The sequence below is a fragment of the Podarcis muralis genome, chromosome 7 (genome assembly GCF_964188315.1).
Source record: "Podarcis muralis chromosome 7, rPodMur119.hap1.1, whole genome shotgun sequence".
NCBI lineage: Eukaryota > Metazoa > Chordata > Lepidosauria > Squamata > Lacertidae > Podarcis > Podarcis muralis.
Genome location: NC_135661.1, coordinates 50382079 through 50392377, shown reverse-complemented (window position 1 = coordinate 50392377; position 10299 = coordinate 50382079).

Sequence of the window (10299 nt, the reverse complement as noted above, 5' to 3'; positions counted from 1 at the left end):
GTAAAAACACGCTGATTCCTGGACCGTCCACGGGCCGGATTTAGAAGGCGATTGGGCCGGAACCGACCCCCCGGGCCTTTAGTTTGCCTACCCATGCTCTAAGGGGACATCCTCTATGGGCTCCAGAGAGGGTCTCCTCATGAGTTGGAGGCACAGCGGGGCTTTGCTGAGGCTCTTCAACCACCCAGCTAACAGCTGATGCACAGGGAAGCTGTGCCTCAGCTGAGCAAGCCCCCAGCTGTTCCAGTTCACACAAGGTGGGGGGGGGCTTTAAGCAGCCCAGCTCAGGCAAGGAAGGCTCCGTTCACCTCAGCTGAGCAGCCTCAACTACCCTCTGGCTGGCAAGGAGACCTACCCCCCAGCCCAAATACATCCTCTTTGGACTCTAGGGTAAGTCTTCTGAGGGAGGTGCATTCCAGCACCATTTTGTCTTGAAAAACAGCACTGCTCCTGCTCTTGTTCTCCTGCAACTGGTATTCAGAGGCAAACCATCTTTCATACTGGAGGTATTATAGACTTATAGTCATCAAGACTAGTAGCCATTGGTACTAGTCCTCAATTAATTTGACTGATGTTCCACTTTTCAAGTGCCACACAATGTTTGCTCTTCACTTGTAAGGAATCATTCTTTTAGTGTGGCAGCCCCTGTCCTTTCGAAGTCCCTGCTTATTGACACTAGGCAATCACCACCATTGTTATTTTCAGACACCTGCAGAAAACATCTCTGTATGTTTCGGTTATGCCTGTTCTTAAATTTGCCTTGGATGCTTTATTGCGTTTTTCTTGCTTTCGGAAGTTTTTAACAGTTTTCAAACGTTTTAAATTTGTTTTTATCTTACTTTTTAAATTTGTGTGTGTGTGTTTGCTGCCCTGGGCTCCTTTGAGAGGAAGGACAGGATATAAATGTCATAAATAAATTGTCCCTTTTTAAAGCAGTCCAAGTTGGTGACCCGCACTGCATCTTGTGGTAGTAAATCCTATGTTTAACTGTGTGAAGAAGTACTTCCTTTTGCCTGTCTTGAATCTCACAGGTTCTCGGATTTTCAGAGAGGGACAAAAATACATCCCTGCTCACTTTATCCACACTATGCATAATTATATACACCTCTGTCATGTCCCCACCCATTATCATCATTTCATCATCATTTTTTATTTGTATGCCGCCTTTCCACAGTTAAAAAAACAATGCTCAAGGCAGCTTACAGCATAACAAGATTTACATAATTACAAAAGTCTTACACAATAAATAAACCGCATCAAAAAAATACACAACCAAATGGGGAACAATTTCCACATAAATCAAAACTAAGAATACAGCATTACTATCACAGTTTAAAATGAAATCGGTAAAAAATAACAGCAATTTAAACAAAAAACAAAAACAAAACAAAATGGAGCCCTCTCTGCCCAGCAGCAACAGCGGCAGCTGTCCCCTATAGAGCCCATCAGGCCCCGCCCTGGGCCAGGTGGTGAGTAGCAGGACTGGGCCCCCAGGTGCTGAGCAGGGGAGTCCTCCTGGGTGGTAGCTGCAGCAGCAGTTCCTATAGGCCTGTCAGGCCCCACCCTGGGCCAGGTGGTGAGTTGCCTTTCTTGCTCTGTTAAGCTAAAAAGCCCTAAACGTAACTTTTCCTCATGGAGGAGTTAGTTGCTTTAGCCTTATTATCTTTCTTTTAAGTGCTGAAACTTTTATTTGTGAAGCAATTCTACCCAATTGCCAGGTTAAGGGACCTAATTAGCCATGTTGTTTTTTGGTTCTACGGCGAAAATCTTCCATTGCTCCAGCTAATGAATACAAAGGGACTGAGACAACTGATAGTCACTAGACATGTCGTTTTACATTTTCTAAACTACATTTACTCAATATGGAAAGCAGGGACATAAGTGGCTGTGTGGAACCAGACTGACTCAAGGTGTTGGTTTGTGAAGCCTAAAGAGCTTAGGGTCCCAGTAGTTGCAGGATGCTTCCTCCAATACCAGCCAACCCAATCCCTAAGGTCAGGTGGGGAGGATACTCTGCTGTGGACTCCACTAGGATTTATGGTTCAAATGGTGTGACAGGGTCTTCTTTGTCCTGGCCCCCTGACATCGGAACACCTCCCCCCAGGAGTTGCATTTGCTTTAACTCTTCATTTTTTACATTCATACACCACCTGAAGATTTCCTTGTTTACTCTGGCTTTTTAGAGAATGAAATGCTGCTGGGTTAATAACCAATGGCTGCAACTGAATTCTGTGCTTTAATGGCTTCATTCTTTTCTATTTTATCTATTTGAGGCATATGGTTGTTTTTAATCTTTTATTGTACATCACCCTGGGCTCCTTCTGGAGGGAGCAATTTATCCAGGTAACAACTAAATGGATAAATAACTTTATTAAGCTCTGGATGTTTAGATTCTTACTTCTTTGCTTTGCTTTACCTCACTCCACCCCCAGACACCCTTAGACCTCCTCTTGCCACCGCATTTCTGGTTATGAGCCTAATTGCACTACCATGCTCCAAAGGCTAAAGGCAGATTCCACAGTAGAAAGCTCATTCCCTATAACCAGAGTTTCTTGGCAATGGTAATTTCTTGCCTATAGTTGCCACTGAATATTGCCCAGAGGGAAACTTGCTGTGAGTTTGAATCATCCTGCAAAACATCTGGAAGAATCTGGAGCTAAATACTTCCTGCGGGGTGGGACTGGCACATATGTAGATGTATGCTCCCAACTCTCTCCTATTTCCCAGGGATAACCCCCACTTTCTGGCACCTGTTTCTGCTAAGACAATGTCCCAGTTTGGCATTTTGTGGCCATGCTGGGATACCATTTTCAGAAATAAGGTTAATGTGCATACATTATGTGTTTGAGTTGTTCAGATTTCATTCCCCTCCCCTGGAAGACATGAGAAGTTAAATCCCTGAGAGGAGAGTGGGCAATGACTCTTAGAACATGCATGGAAATGTGTGTTGGCGTGGTGCAAACAGACTAGTGAGGCCAATATGCCGTCCCTGCTGCTGTGTTTACACCACACCAGCCTCCCCTCTGCCTCCCCTTTCTACCCACTAAGCAACAGGGACCCACCTGCCAAGAAGCTAGCATAACAGCTTTGCCTCACCTGGTGAGACACTTCTTTTCCTCGTCCTCCCTGGAGATGCTTCAGATTTAACCTGAGGTAGCCTCCACGGAAGGCACATGCGCTGCCACTGAGCCATGGCCCTTCCCTTCCATGCAGCTCCAGACTGTAATTTTATTCCTGAGATTAGTATGGATGGGAACGTCACTGAATGTTTTCCAAGGGTTTTTCACTAATACAGACTCCATGGTGTCTTGAGTTGCCTGTGAGAAAGAGGCTGGTATTTATATTCTGAGTAATAGCCGCTTTGGGCCTGTGGCTATGGGAGTGGATTATTATGGGTATAATTAATCATTGAGCCCTGTAAATTTGCTTAATAGAACACCTTTTGAGGTATCTCTCTTAAATCTGTCTCCATCCAACTGGCTGGCAAAATGAAGGCTGTGGCCACTTCATACTTTTGCAAGTTGCATATATTAAACATAAGAGGCATTGCATATATACTGTAGTTGTACTTATACAACTTCATCCAAAACTTCCTGTAAGCTTCAGTTACCAAGGCACAGCATAGTTCAGGTGCTGTGAGAATCAAAACACTTTCCAAAGACCACTCCCTTTTTCCTGAACAACCTGGCTCCCCTAGAATATAGCCCAGTTCTCTGTAATATTCTTATTGAGATTATTTATTTAACGTCTTAAAATGCTTTAACCTCTGAAAAACCAGTGAGAAATGAAATTATCCCAATTCTATAAATCAAAGGTTGAAAAAGGAAATAATGTTGTATGTTTAAGAATGAAATTTTGGTACGTTTCCCTAGGCTCAAAGCAGTTTGCTTCTTGCTTTTGTAAAAGAGATAATGTTGCTGCATCTCTTTGTTTCATTTTCTCTTTTGTATAGATTTTTATTGAGTTTTGATAAATCCTACACATGAGATCAATTACACAATAATTCACACAACCAAGTTTTTAAAAATCATATCATAATGGGGGGGGGGCAGGCACAAGCACAAACAAAGACCAAAACTAGGCAAGTATAAAAAAAATGCATACAGTAATCTTCAGGGTATGTATAACCAAAAACAATTGATCCAATTACTTAGAAAACAATAACCCTTAAAGCTTTGGTTTTTGGACATTCCCACCATAGATGTAAGGGACGCGGGTGGCGCTGTGGGTAAAACCTCAGCGCCTAGGGCTTGCCGATCGCATGGTCAGTGGTTCAAATCCCCGCGGCGGGGTGAGCTCCCGTCTTTCGGTCCCAGCTCCTGCCCACCTAGCAGTTCGAAAGCACCCCTAAGTGCAAGTAGATAAATAGGTACCGCTCTGGTGGGAAGGTAAACGGTGTTTCCGTGTGCTGCGCTGGTGCTGGCTTGCCAGAGCAGCTTCGTCACGTGACCCGGAAGTGTCTCTGGACAGCGCTGGCCCCCAGCCTCTTAAGTGAGATGGGCGCACAACCCTAGAGTTGGACACGACTGGCCCGTACGGGCAGGGGTACCTTTACCTTTACTTTACCATAGATGTAAATATGTCCCTATTGCCTAGCAACCCTGCCTACATTCGGCAAGGAATCAAGGTTCAAGTATTACAGCCTACACAGTGTGAGGTACTACTTATGTAGTAACTTTAACATAAGCTCCTTGTTGATTGCTGAAACAGAGCAAAATGGTGGGTACTAGTCTTTGTTGGGTTAATTGCTCATAAATTAATTGATGTTCATCTTAGAGGTCGACAGATGTTTCATCATGAACAATAATGGCTTCCTGATTTGGGGGGAATCTCTCCAGCCCTTGCAACACAGTGCCCAACTGAGGTGGGGGCAGCCAGGAGATAGCATCATGCAGCTTGAACTGGGAGACATAGAAGCCCCTTTCACATGTTCAATTGAACAGAGGCAAGAGGAGGATCATGCCCACAGGCCCTGCTTCCACTCACACAAACTTATGTGAAGGTGATGATGCAAAAGAGTCCACATGCATACAGAATGCACGTATGTGTGATCATGGGCCCTGTATACACCCTGTACACATCAGCACAGTACATTTAAGGCACTCTTACACCACTTTAACAGTCATGGCTTCTCCCAGAGAATCCTGGGAACTGTAGTTTGTTAAGGGTTCTCACCTCACAAATGTACAATTCCCAGCGCCCTTAGAAAGCCATAGTTTCCAGGATTCTCCATTGCTGTTGAAGTGGTGTATAAGAGTGTTTTAAATGTATAGTGTGGTTGTGACCAGATTTTCTGGGTGGTTGACAAGGATTTCTGATTTCTGGTTTTTTAACAATAGCAGCAGAACAACCATCCCTCTGTCACCATAAATTTTGATGAAATGAAGAAAACTTGGGATAATTGGAAGTAGATATATGTGTGAGACTGTGAGCTCCATTGAGTTCTGGTACTCAGAACAAATTCCTGTTCTCAGAATTATTTAATTATTAATAATTGGAAGCAGGCCAGGTTTGGTGGTTCTCACTTGAAGACAAAACGGAACCCACTAGCCTGACATCTGCCTGCTCCTGATTTGCAAGATAGAAAATTCTCATCTAAAATTCATGCTTCTTTTAAATACATATATATAAGTAATGTATGAATCAGGTGAACTAAATCAAAAGAGTGACTGGCATTAAAACCAAGGTTGCAGGTTAGATCCCCATATGGGACAGCTGTATATTCCTGCATTGCAGGAGGTTGGATTAGATTATCCTCAGAGTCTCTTCCAACTCTACAGTTCTGTGACTCTAAAAAATGAATCATAATAGCATAGGAAGAGCCCTTCTGGATCAGGTCAAAGGCCTATCTAGTCCAGCATCCGGTTCTCACAATGGCCAACTGGGTGCCTACAGGGAGCTTGCAAGCAGGACCTGAGCATAACATAACACAACAGCATAACATAGCAGCTGGGGATGGGCAAATTTGACAAGCTTTGATTTCTTTGTTTCTCATTTTCCCAATCTTAAATCCAGTACCCCAGATTTCCACGTCAGTTTGCAATTCTTTTTGAAAGCCTCGCGAAAATTCACCAGCATTTTAGTACAAATTTCTCCTATTAAATTCCTTTATTGCATGCAATTTGGCCTATTTAAATGCATTTGTATATGTCATTTTCAGTGATATATGCTTTTCAAACTTGCTTTTGCATTTGTGCATACATTACTTGGCTGGAGAACTGCATGGAAAAATTCGGAGAAGTTCGAATTTTGAAGGATGTGTGTGTTTTTGGTTCACAAACTGTTTCAGAAAGTACAAATTAGGTAGGCTCACCTTTAAATGCAAACTGAATCCTCACTAGCACTCCCAGCAAGTGGCATTCAGAGGCACATTGCCTCCAATCCTGGTTGGTCCATCCTTCAGATCCCTCTTTCCCCCACTAAAACCAGTTCACTCATCTTTTACACTTAAGAGGCACCCTTCCCTTCTATAAATGTCAAAGAGTTGCTGTCTCTACTTCCTGCTTATGCATTCATTTTCTCAGGCTCCCTCTGTCAGTTGTCGAGTCAATTAATACAGATATGAATAAGAAGCCATAGTAATCTCATTAATATTAATAAATGTTAACATTGTAATATACTTCTTTTTATTACAATATCACCTTCATTAGAATTTTGTTTTGCTTTTCTGCAGTATCCTCAACAACATTGTTGCTCAGTGGGGAGAAGAAAAAGGAGAGGGGTGGAATCAGGGGCAGGGCGGTTTGGTGCATGCCTCAGTAGCATGGAATTCAACCAGTTAAGTACTTTAAATGGAAGAATGAAAGATTTGGAGATTCTGACTTGTGGCGGGGGGAGAAGGCAACATGATCCGAGGCACATTCAGAGAACACATCAAATGCACTTCCCATCAAAGAAAGTTTTTATTAACTTTATAATGGCCTGTGATATGTATCTGCAACTCAGTCATATTGCCTTCATTTGTTTCTCTGTGTGACAAGATGCAGCCTGATCTAGCCTGACAAGCCACAATGAGTGCAATGCCCATATATCATGATGACACGTTTAAAAAAGGAAAGGAAAGGAAGACAAGCAGCCCCCAAACCAAGAACACACTGAACTTTTAAGGCCTCCTGTTCATCAGATGGAAAGCAGTTACAGATCTCCTACAAGGATAACCACCAGAGAACACAGTAAAGGCTTTTGAGATGAAATGCAGTATAGCACCAAATGGCTTAAGCTAAAGAGCCCACCTAAGATGTGTAAAGACTCCCAGATACTGAAAGAGAGATGTAACCATGTAGATAGCCACACATAGGAAGATGGCCTTATGCTGAGTGAGGCCATTGGTCCTTCTAGCTCAGTACTGTCTATGCTGAATTGGCAGTGGCTCTCCAGGTTACAGATACAGGTCTCTTCCAGCCTTACTTGGAAATACCAAGGAATTGAAACTGGGACCTTTTGCATGCAAAGCAGTTGCTCTACCATGTAGCTATGGCCCTTCACCTTGTCACCTAGGATGAGTATACTGAACATGGTTCCCAGATAAGCGGAGAATGATGTTTTACAAAATATATCTTTTTTCCATTTTGACCATGCCAACCTCCCTGGTGCTCCCCTCTCCCAGTAAGCAACTGTGACCCACCTGCCAGGAAGCCATCATAGCAGCTTTGCCCCACCAAGCAATTCACTTCAGTAGCTAGTGTAGAATGCAGTGGCTAGATTTTTAGCTGGGACACGAAGGCCTGAACTTATAACATTGGTTCTGGCCTGTCTGTGCTGCCTACCAATTTGTTCCTAGGCTGAATTTAAAGTTTTGGTTTTGACCTTTAAAGTGTTATACATCTTGGGACCCCTATACCTATATGACAGCCTTTTCTCCATATAACCCTTCCCAGGTCCTAAGATCATCTTTTAAGGCTCTTCTCTGAATGTCACCTCCAAGGCATGTCTAGAGGGTGGTGGTGAAACCATAGGCTTTTTCTGTAGTAGCTCCCAACTATGGAATATTATCCCCAAGGAGACCTGCCTGGCATCATCATTCTGGCACCAGGAAAAGACATTTTTGTTTTCCTGGGCATTTGGACAGCATCCATGATTTGATTTTCTTTTTTATTTGGTGGGGTTTTCAGTACGTTTATTGATTTTTATTGCTATATTTTGTTTGTCTTAAATTGCTTCCAGACTTCTTGTTGTGGGAAGCAATTCTTGAATTTAATACAACCTAACCTAACTCATGCACAAGCCTGGCTCCTGAATACTGTGGAATGGATAGGAGGTGAGCTTTGCAAACAAGTTCCTTAAGTCTTTTAATCTGCTTCCCATCTAAAGCAGCTTCTTTCATGGTCAATTATAGAGTGTTCCAGAGGTGTTTCATTGGGAGAAAGAGTGAGGAAAGGGGATCATTCTTGTACTACAACTCTCTGGCCCTGCTTCTTCCAGCAATTGACTCACAAATGTAATTTTGTTTTATGGCTTCCTGTCTGCACTAATGAAGCATGATTAATCAGGGCCCATAATATGACTCTCCTCCTACACGACCTTTTTCCATACTCCCTGGTAAATATAATGCAGACTATTAATTTGGACTACAATGTTAATTTGCACAATAATGTTTGTATTATTCTAATGTGATGTGTTTATCATAAAAAATATGAGATAAATTAATTCAACACCATAGTCACCAATAAAAGCTGATGCTGCGGTGAAACGAGGAAGACAGTTCCTGGACAAATATAGTTCAGCTCAAAAAGGGGTATACACAAAAAAGCATGCAAATTTGCATACAATTTGCATGTGCTGATTTACGCAGCTCAGTGCAAAGGAATAATTGCTAATGGTTATAATTTCAGTAGAAATACTATACATCTTAGAGACTGTAACCATGCCCCTGCTTGGTCTGTTGTTCAGGGGCTAACAGTTGACAGGTAACTTCAAGTTGCCCCTGCTTTGCTTTCCTTTCATTCTCTATCTTGAAACTGAACTTGGACTGGACAGTCCTTCAAATAGAGGGTTGGCCTTTGTAATGTAGGACACTTGGCCACCCAAATTGGCAGTGGTCCAGGATCCTGACTTTGAATCACTCAAGGCTGCTTTATACATTATCTGGTGCCCATATAGTTGCTTCCCCTCCACGACTGCTCCCACACCACTCCAGGAATGTATAAGGCTTCCGCCCTCATGGTTTAGTGGCATATGCATGCTTTTATAACATGAAAAATAACCCAACCCCCGTTTACTGCCATGCTGTGTAAGCATACAAGTTCAGTTTAACCACATGGGTGGAACTTGGAATGGCTTGGAAGCAATGCCAAGCAACCATGCCACTGCAGGTGACCTCTAAAGTGGTCCCAAGAAAATATTTTGAGAATATACACATGCTGCCTTTTCAGTACTTGGAGTAATAACTTACTCCCAGAAATAGACCAAGCAAGCTGGTTGTCTGCAAAATTCCAGAATGTTGGAGTAGTTGTGGGGGTGGGGGTGGTAGGTTCATTCCTTGCTAGTCCATTCTCATGCTGCTCCCTCTGTCTTTGGTCCTCAATGTCTGTGTTTGGTCTGTAGCAGATTCAGATTTGGCTCTGGCCAATGCTGTCCTTGTCCAGAAGTCTCTAAGCCAGAACTAGATAAACTTTAAGGTGCCAAGGGCTCCAATGAGTATTTTTTTTAAAACACATATTAGAATGTGGAATCCAAACCCTAACCCCTTCTCGGTTCAAGGTTAGTAGCCACTGATAGCGTCATCTGCCAAAGCCTCCCTTCTAAATCCATCCAAACTGGTGGGCATCACTAGCTCTTGTCAGATCAGACCCCATAGTCCAACTCTGTGCTGTCTTGAATTTTCCAACATTCAGCCTGATGTGCTCGACCTGTGTTCTAGTGTTATAACAAAGGGAGAAAAAGGAAGCTGCCTTATATCATTTGTTTATCTAATCCAACACTGTCTCTTCAGCTCTATGTGGATTTAGGCAAAGATCTTACCTCCTACCTGATCTGTGTAAATGGAGATGCAAAGTAGTCGACATGGGTTGCTGTACGCCCAGGATTTTCCAGGACACTCAGCGATTTTCCACCTGGGCAATAATCCTGACTGCCTAATTTGGGAAATTCAACCCTAGCTGAATGCTTCCTCATGAGCAGTAACCTGCTTGTGGGCCTACTCATGAGCAAGATAATGGAGGCAGTGGGTGTGGCTAGAAAGCTGCATATAGATGGCAGAAAAAGAAGCTTTGTGGCCCCCTCTAGTCAGGGAGAGGGTCCCCTTCTGTCTCCTTGAGACCAAAGGAGGCTAAAGGGTTACCTTACCCAGAAGCTGCAGGC